General features: G+C 46.0%; 1 protein-coding gene across 2 annotated transcripts in view; it reads right to left on the bottom strand.

Annotated features, from left to right (window-relative positions):
* Positions 1–9,133, bottom strand: part of NR3C1 (nuclear receptor subfamily 3 group C member 1) — a 111,182-nt gene that overhangs the window by 70,177 nt on the left and 31,872 nt on the right. The window lies entirely within an intron of this gene.

Here is a 9,133-nt window from a genome sequence, read left to right as displayed (position 1 = left end):
AACCCCCGGGAGAGCGGCCCGGGGGCCGGGGGGGAGCTGGGGGGGCGGCGTGGGGCAAACAATCCGTGCAGAGAGACCCCAGACCCCTCGGAATGGCCGCGGGAACGAGAAGAGACAGAGGGGGGGCAAGGGGGGAGTTATCCCCTGGCAGGCGCTGGCAGTACGGACCTTTCCGCGGAGGAACTGGAGTAAACTCCCCAAAATATGGTAGCGTTTGGCTGGGAAGTTAACGAATTTCGGCATTTTTTGACATAGAGAGCAACGGGGTAGTGTGCTGCTCTGAAGTTGCCTTCAGACCGCAGAGACCTCAAAGCCCCAGCGCTGATGGCGGGACATCCCCGCGGCTCCTGGGCGAGGGAAGAGCCGAAACTCTGGAAGCAGAACAGGAGTTAAAACCACGAATGGAGTCAAACAGCGGAGCAGGAAACTCTGCTGCTTTGGAGAAGTGGAGCAAGAGCCGAGGGGGAAGAGGTTGCCCTTCAGAACAAGAGATCCTCTCGGGCTTGGCTTTCCCTGGAACCGACAGAAATGCAGGGGACGGGGGAAGAGCGGTTCATGCAGCTCGGGCTCCTCCGCCTCGGGACGGTCGAAGGAGCCGGGGGGAGCGAGCGGGCAGTGCTTGCGCTGGGACAAGCAGTTAGTGCCGAGAAATGGTTATTACGGCAGCCAGTGCACCACGTCATCCAGGTTACATCCAGGAGAGATGTTTGAGTCGTTCCGGCTGTTTAAATGCACGTTTGGGCCAAGGAAGGGAACGAAAAGGGCAAAGTAAAAGCACAGCTTTGAAAGCACAATTAATCTGCCCCCCCCTTTTTTTTTTTTTTTTTTTTTTTTCAAAGTAGTAAGGTTTTTTTTACATGCCATATTAACTTTCGGAAGATACCAATTTATGTTTAAAAATGCAAAATAAATGCATTGCGATCTTAGCTTAATATTCATTTAAGCGTCACAAATTAGGAAAAGGGGTTCTAAAAACTCTTAAGATATTCCTCTGCAACCTCCCTTAATGTAAAGATGTGTCTAAAATAGCCCTCAAAACTGCCTTCTGGTGCTTTTTGAATGATGCAATGAATTTGCAGCTAACAGGAAACACTTCTTCCCATACAAGGGAAACAGAATAGCAGAAGTCAGACTATTCACAAATGCTGCGAACTCTCTGTTGGCAGGTACAGGAATGTTGCAGAGGTCCTCGGTGTTAAAGGCAGGCAAGGATGTCTCTTGAAGCACGAAATCCTAATGTGCTTCTGGGACTCTACCTGGAAAATTTACTTCACTTCATTGATCTGTGCGTACCACAGAAGCCGTCTTGCATTTGGGGATCCCTCCTACCCCTGCAATTTGGTAAGCTGAGATGCGGGGGGTGTACGGGAGGCCATCAGCCTGCAGGAGAGCTGTGGCACCCGCCTGTCACCTTCGCTCACTTCCTCAGTCTGAGGGAACTCGTATAACAGAGCTGTTCATTTCCAGGACGTTCAGACGAGAACATCTCTTTATAAACACACACTCAGATGCTTAATTACAGCTGGGTTTGCACGGTAACGGGTAAGACATTCCTTCTCTAATGGCTAATTCCATATCTTAATACCACCGTCCATCCGAAGGGCCCGATTTGAGGCTGCTGTACGGGATTTGTTCACCACCAGCAGCCAGGACGCCGTACAACGGTGCGAAGCAGCGAGCGGGGGACAACTTAGCAGCTCCGTGCCAGGAGCCCTGGGGCCGGCCAGTGCGGTACGTGCAGAGGTGGGACCTGGCCAGGGCAGAACCATTCGCGTTCTTACTCTCCTGAAGGATGTTTTTCACTTGTTGCTAAGCGCAACAGCATTCATTGCAAGGTCGTTGTTGGTAAAACTCATGATTTGTTGGTAAACTGTGCAACACCGGTCACGTTCAAAGACAAAGTGAGGGGTGTTCATTGTCTTCGTGCTGCTGCAATACACGAGTTCTGTCTCTTGGATTTATTCCCTCTTAAATGTTTTGTATTGAATTGAGCAGATGAAAAACCTCAGATATTTTCTGCTTCTAGTATATAAAGCTGGGAAAAGAATATTACTGATTCCCGCTTCTTTTAGCTGCAGGTGCCGCTGAGCAGAAGTAGCTCAGAGCCTGCAGAATCACACACAGCAGTGACGGAGGAGTAACTCTGCTACGTGGCTTTGGATGAATCTTTCTGGCCTCGTGCGAGTTGTCCCGTGTGACTGAACAACCCGAACGTACCATCTCCCTTTGTTCTCCTTCAAGCAGAAATGTTCCCTAGGGCACTCCTACGTTGTAAAAATAAATGTCATGTAAAAACTTGGTAGGCTTGCATGTTTTGGTTAACATTTTACAATAGTAACATGCTACCCTGTACGTAACAACTTAAAATGCATTATATGATGATGGTCAGGGTTAAATAAAAACCTTTCCTAGTTTATAAAAATGTATGAAACAAATTAGGCTTTAAAAGGCTTGGCATTTTTGTTCCTGTTCAACTAAAGGTTTAGAAGATGATGACTAGCTGAAAGTCTGTGGCTTGTGTTATGCTGCTGATCATTTTTGTCCTTTCCCTAAAAATCTATGAATTTCTTAAATAACTGGCATTGACAACTCTTACTGAAACATAATCAGCCTTCAAAATATTTTATTCACTAAGCATGAGTTTCCTATTTCTTGAATTCAACCTGTTTTGCTTTATATTCACATTCAAAATACAAAAATTCTTATTATCAGATAACTACGAAGGCGTTGTTGGGTTTTAGAAGCGAGCACGCTGTTGTGACAGCGTCATCAAAAGCCTTTGTTAATAAATTTCTCAACCCTGATATCAAGATATCTTGACACCGATCGGAAAGCGTACCTCTCCCCTCCCCAGAGCACAGCTGGCAGTAGCGCAGCTGCTCTGGCTCTTACCACAGGAACCTCACTAGTCCCCGGAAGAAAGAATATTAAGAAAATTCTTACTGCAACCCCAGAATATGTGGTTCATCTTATCCTGTGTCAGTCCAGCACAGGGTTTCTCCATCCTGCTGAAAGTGTCAACACAGGTTATAAATTTTGTTTGGGGTAACAGTTTTTAGGGCTTTGGCTCCTGTTTGGCACAAATCTGAAGAAGACCACGTCTTCCATAAAATGTCAGCAATGTTCAATTATTTTCTACTAACCTGAGCAGAATGGCAATTTGGGAGAATTTGGATAATTTATAAGTGAAGGTTTGGGGTTTGTGGTGTGTTTTTTTTTTCTTTTTCAAAAATTCCACTAGTTCTCATCTTTTAAATAAACGTTAGGACCTATAACAATCATCGTGAAAATACCGTGGCTGTTTTACAGATGAATAGTTAATTAACTAAAGACTTTAACTACGGGAGTTTTGTGTCCATCCCAAAATGACTACAAATGGCATATGTATTAATATTCTGTGTAAAGCATAAAACATATTTGGACAATAAAGGAAAGAATTATTTCCACAATCTAGGGAATTTGAGGCAGAACTAATGAATATCCTGAAAAAAAAACAGGATCAAGAGAAGGACTGAAATACAGTTTCATCTGCTGCACTGTATCGACGATTAAAATTTTGGCTGTAGATCAGTGCCTAATTTTGAAAGAGAATTTCAGCAGGTAGGAGTGCAGGTCTGGGGAGTGTCCAGCTTACCCAGTAGTTCTGTGGAGCCACAGGAAGAGAAGAGTGGTATGAACTGTCATATAATAGATTTTTAAAAAATATAAATGACTGCAGGTTTCTATGCCACAATGTAATAATATTGCAAAGATAATGACCTCAACCTTAACAAACACTAAATATAGACATTAAAATATATATCTAAGTGGAGACCATTATTAAATCATTAAAACATAATTATGACTCTCATCGAGGAGATCAGGCAGTGCATGGAACCCAAGAGCCGACTTCAGAATTGTGTACGGCGTTCCAAACCAAATGTCAGAAAGAGACATCTGAAGCACCAAAGGGAGCTCTCGTGGCTGCCAGATGCAGCCGTAAATCTGTCTGGCGGGGGGTTAGCCTGGACAATACGCAGGACCCGAAGATAAGCAGATCGCGCCACATACGACTTTGAAGTGGGCGTGCATAACGTAATCCGCAGGAAGCATCTAGGTATAAAAATGGTCTGGAGTCACACTGGGAAAAAAAATTAACCCCCTCCAGACTCGAGGAAACAAATAACTGTCAAATGATCATGACACAAGTACGTTTAGCGTATGGGGAAGTTTCTCACGTTACGAACTGCTGACAGGCCCAGTGAGAATAGAACTGACACGTGGGTCCCTGTTGGCAAACACATACAGGCCACTGTGGATCCGTAGGAAATCAGCTTTAGTGCTAGAAGCAGCCTAGAAAAAAATGACAGAAGCTTTTCCAGATGAAGTGATGTGCTCATGAAACAGAATAGCACCAACTTTCTCTGTAACCTTCAAGAAATTACTGTATGAAATGTGTTAGCAATTAATGGAGATCAGGTTCAATTGGCTGCATCTACTGTACCCTGGTAGGACACAGAAGTTTGCAGGCTGAGGGACTGACTTACCAGTATTTCACTTAAAGTACTGAGATGGACACAAATGGTTTCTCTGATCTCTGAAGCAATCAATAAAGATAAGCTAAAGGAAAAAAATAAACCCAGATGCTGAAGAACCAGAGCTGCATATCAAAGACAATGGGGAATGGAAAGAATATAGTCAAACCAAGGACATGGGTAGCACCAGTGACCAAAAGCCACATCAATGAAATAAAATCTTACTTAATAAATATTTGCAGAGATACCAGGATGATTGCTCAGAATTATATAGAACAAAGAATTTGCACCTTCGGAATAATTACTGTATGGAGTCCACAAATAACACATCATGAAGACCTTAAGCCTACTTGGAAGAACTTCTAAAAATAAGGGTTGCGTTGCCTTTTCCTATGTGATGCAAGTTCTGTAGCTGTGTGTCAAAGACAGCTCACGTGAAACTCCAGATTTAGAGGAAGAACTCTTCCCCACTTTGCAATCTGTTGTCCCTCTCCAAAAAGGCAGAGACATGCCCAGTGCCTAATGCTCCTCGCAAACACAAATCTTTTAAGACTTCGGTCATCTTGTGAGGAGGTCAGTTTTGTTTCCTATCAGCTTGGGAGTAATTCTGTTTAATTCTTGAATATACATCAAAGTCATTCAGGCAGTGACTGCAGCCTGTCAATGGTTTCCCAGCTAAGCCAGAATGGAAAAGCAATGTTCCCCAGCTGCAGTCTCCAGCGGCGCAGGAGCACGCTTCCTTGCGAGCATGCCATGAGCAGCATCCTCATGACTGCAGATGCGTTTGTCGGAGGGGACTGCTGGGTCCGAACTCAGGATGCTTTTGCTATTAACTTTAGTAGGTCATAGATTGAGGCACAGAGGGTCTGGGCCATGCCCTCCTACATCCTCTTTAGGTTAATAACTCTTTGTATTTTTTCTACATTCTTCACGTTTCTTCCTGTCTTTATTTCCAGCATTAGTCCTTTGTCTGTGGTGATATGTTTTGTATTTCGATTTCCCATCAGGTCCTTCAATTCTACATGAATTACTGTTTTCATTCTTCCGCCATGCCATTCTCCTTCCCCTTTACTTGTACTGATCTGCTTCATCTTGAATCCCTGTATTTCTTCCCCTTCTCTCCCAGAGTTTTCATTCTCCCCGTAGCACTTAGAGAACAGAACACGGCCCCTCTGGGGTCCCTCTTCTCCCCTGTGTCAGAGCTGGAGTCTGACACATCCCTCCCCAGAGCACAGCCACCTTTCACCCTCGCTGCCTTTCGGGGAGATGTGCTGGGGTGCTGAGCTCTGCCAGCTTCTCCAGGCGTGCCTTAGCTTACAGGAGCTGTGAGCGGGTTGTGGCTAGCAAACACCTTAACCCGCTAATGAGGAAGAGCGAACAGTGAAGGACTGCACGGGCACTGCTGATTCCAATGCAGCAGTATTAAGCATCAATGCAGAGAAGTGCAGCACTGTACCGGGGCAGGTGGAGTCTGCTGGCCTTCCTCAGGTGCGTGCCTGAATAGAGCATGAAAGAGAAAAGAATAGAGAGGGAGGCTTGGTGGGTAACAGCACAGTGAAGTGGAACTCATGGCAAACGCCTGAATAAAACATGCCTGCCAGCTTCATCCTAAACTGGAAAAAAATGAAGCCTGTATCCAACTGATAAAGCCCCACATGGGGTTAAATCTCCTTCTGGCATAATGTGATATCAACTCCTTCTAGTTCCATCAGCAGAGAGTTTGGCCCTCGGTGTTTATTGAAGCCATAAGAACAATTGTGAGCGCTGAACCCACCCGTCCCTGGATCTATAGTGACAAAACATTGAGGGCTGCTTTCTTCTGCAGCTGTTTTGTGTAAAAAAGGAATCACAACTGCAACTGGAAATTAATCTGGGGAGGTTACAGTCCTATTGAGCTTTTCTGAATGCTAGGACATAGATCTGTCACAAATGGCTGGAATTCTAAAATGCTGTGACAAACAGACAGTGGAAACGCACTGTTCGGAAATGGGGGAGAGTTAATTGGGCTGATTGAGGAGGAGGAGGAGGAGCACTTTGAGACAGGCCTTGGGCTGAAGTCATATGTAAGTACACACAAATAACTTTGTTGTTTTTAAGTTTTGCAGAAACATCTGGCAACAACATGCAAGGAAGAGGAAACTTTTGTTTTATGCATCAAGACCTCTCTATGAAGAAAAGAAAACTTTAGCTAATTACAGGATGCCTGCAAGAAAAGAACCACCTTTGATTTCACCAGTATTTTTTCCTGCAACACAATGCCTAATAAAAATCAGTAGCCAGTGACACACAGATTCTAACGCAGCCTGGGCTGTGTGGCATTATCAGCGCGTCTCCTCCGCCCGCCGGGGAGGTTGTGCAGGCTCCTCGTGCTGTCGCAGCCCGAGCGTGGCTCCACAGGACAGGGAGCCCCGTCTGTGCCCGGGGGTTTGCACCCCGCTGCCTGCTCGGGATCCCGCACGGCGGACACGAGCTGCGGGGACCTGTCAGCACCCTGCTCCACTGCGCTCTGCGCGTCCAGTGCCGCGTGTGGGCAAAGAAACCAGCGTGGGATCTCCCGGTGCTGCTGCGGGGTCATCCTGGCTCAGCTTGGTACAGGCGTTTGGTGCAGGCAGAAATGTGTTTGGTACAGGCAGAAATGTGTTTGGTACAGGCAGAAATGTGTTTGGTACAGGCAGAAATGTGTTTGGTACAGGCAGAAATGCGTTTGGTACAGGCAGAAATGCGTTTGGTACAGGCAGAAATTCCCTAGAGAGGTCAGTCTTGCTGCGGGATGAAGGCCTGACCTTGCTTACCAGTTGTTGTGGAAGGGCCATGCGCTAAGGCGTAAAAATGATAAAAAGTAGGATTTGACGTTCCTTTGTTTGCTGTGGAATGCGTTGGGGTAACGGTGCAGTAAAGGGGCAAACCACCACACAGTTCCAAGGCAGCCACAGTACCAACCTCTGTGCGAGTGGAGTTACCGGGTACTTCTGACATGGAAATACTTTCCAGGGGCGCACAACACAGTAGGCCTACAGTTATTTTGTTTTAAAGCAAGTCATACTTTCCCATGTTAGCAATTTCAAATCACGTTCTATAAATTTAGGGCTTGTCAGCAGTAAAAGAGAATTATATGCAACAGGGTTCACTAATGAAAAGGAATTCAGGATGTGACACCGTGCAAGCTTTAAGCTCAGACTCATGAGTAATATATATCAGGTATAAGCAAAAGAGAAATGTTACCCCTAAAAGCGTGTTTTATGAAATGTCATATACCTTTTAAAACATCTGTCTTTACTGCAAGAGATATAACACCTCTTTAAATTGAAAACATAATTCCAAACTCTGCCACATTTAGTACCGCAGATGGGTCCTAATCCAGAGTCTGAGCCAAACCCGGGAGCCAAAGGGAAGGATTCTCTGAATTGCGGTAGGTGCTACGTATGAAGAAAGGATGCTTACATTTTAAATACCACATGCCTGAAATGAAGAATTCATAGGGGGTCAAGTAAGGAGATGGGACGGGAAAATTAAAATGCTTTCTCTTAAAACAAGAAAAGACACAGTATAAATGAATTTGATGCGGAGTCTTGATCTTTGAAGTCTGATGGGAAAAGTATTTGCAGACAGTTGTCCTTACGCTTTGTGTTCATTCTTACTTACTCCCTGTGTTTTATTGTAACAGCGTTTACACGAAAATAACTTTTAAAGGACTTCTGTTTTAAACAGGCTGCTTCTGCGATTTCAGCTGGGAGATCTAATGAAAAACCTGAAGACTTAAAAAGGTATTTCCCTGGTAAGGTCGTACTTGGTGTCAGTCCGGCATCACAGCAACTGGTGCTGAAACTGCGGTGTCAAAAAGAAAGACAGATAAAAAGAAAGTAATATTGTCTCATATTTAGCAGTAAGTTTACAGACAAGCTAAACGTTATGGTAATGCAAAGCCCTTTAAAAGAGGTGTTTATTTTGCCACCTCAGAGTTTCTGCATTGCCAGGAGCACTGAGACCGGGGCTCATAAATGGATTCTAAACACTTCAGCGCAATAAACAAACAACTCTATCAGAAACCATCGAGCTTAAAAATATTTTAAGCAGTAGTGCCTCCCCTACTTTTTGTTCAGGAAGAGCCTGAAACCAGCCACCTTTGGCTCATCTTTTTCTCCTCCAAACGTGTGATGGTGGGGGGCTGGGTGATGTAAGAACATCTTGGCTTGCAGTCTGTGGTTCGCGACACGCTACACCTCTGTGCCTCGGCTCGGCCTGGGCACCTGGGTTTTTATTTTTTGTTTTATCGGGGGCGTGGTGCCGATGGCACCCTTGCGGGCACACGCTCACCTCTGCGGGTAGTACGCCACGCAGCGCGTCACGCAGCTCACAGGAGGCAGGTGCCTGGTGGAAGGGAGCCTCATCCGTGTTTCCAGCACCAGGGAATCACACAGGGATGGGGTGGCTAAACTGGTGCAGACTGGGTGTCTGCCCGGCCCAAAGCCCGTCCCCAAGAGCAGCCGCAGCAGGCGCCCGGGACGCTGGGGCAGAGCACGAGGCCGCCGGCCCACAGACACTTCTGTGGGCGAGAGCTGGCGCTGAGGCCGCGGGCAGCCGTCCCGGCCCGGGCCCCGCGCCCTCCCCGCAGGGTGACT

The sequence above is a fragment of the Athene cunicularia genome (genome assembly GCF_003259725.1).
Source record: "Athene cunicularia isolate RWA chromosome 13 unlocalized genomic scaffold, athCun1 chr13_part1, whole genome shotgun sequence".
Taxonomy (NCBI): Eukaryota; Metazoa; Chordata; class Aves; order Strigiformes; family Strigidae; genus Athene; species Athene cunicularia.
The sequence above is the reverse complement of the archived record's forward strand: the minus strand, read 5'-3'. Positions and strand labels throughout refer to the sequence as shown.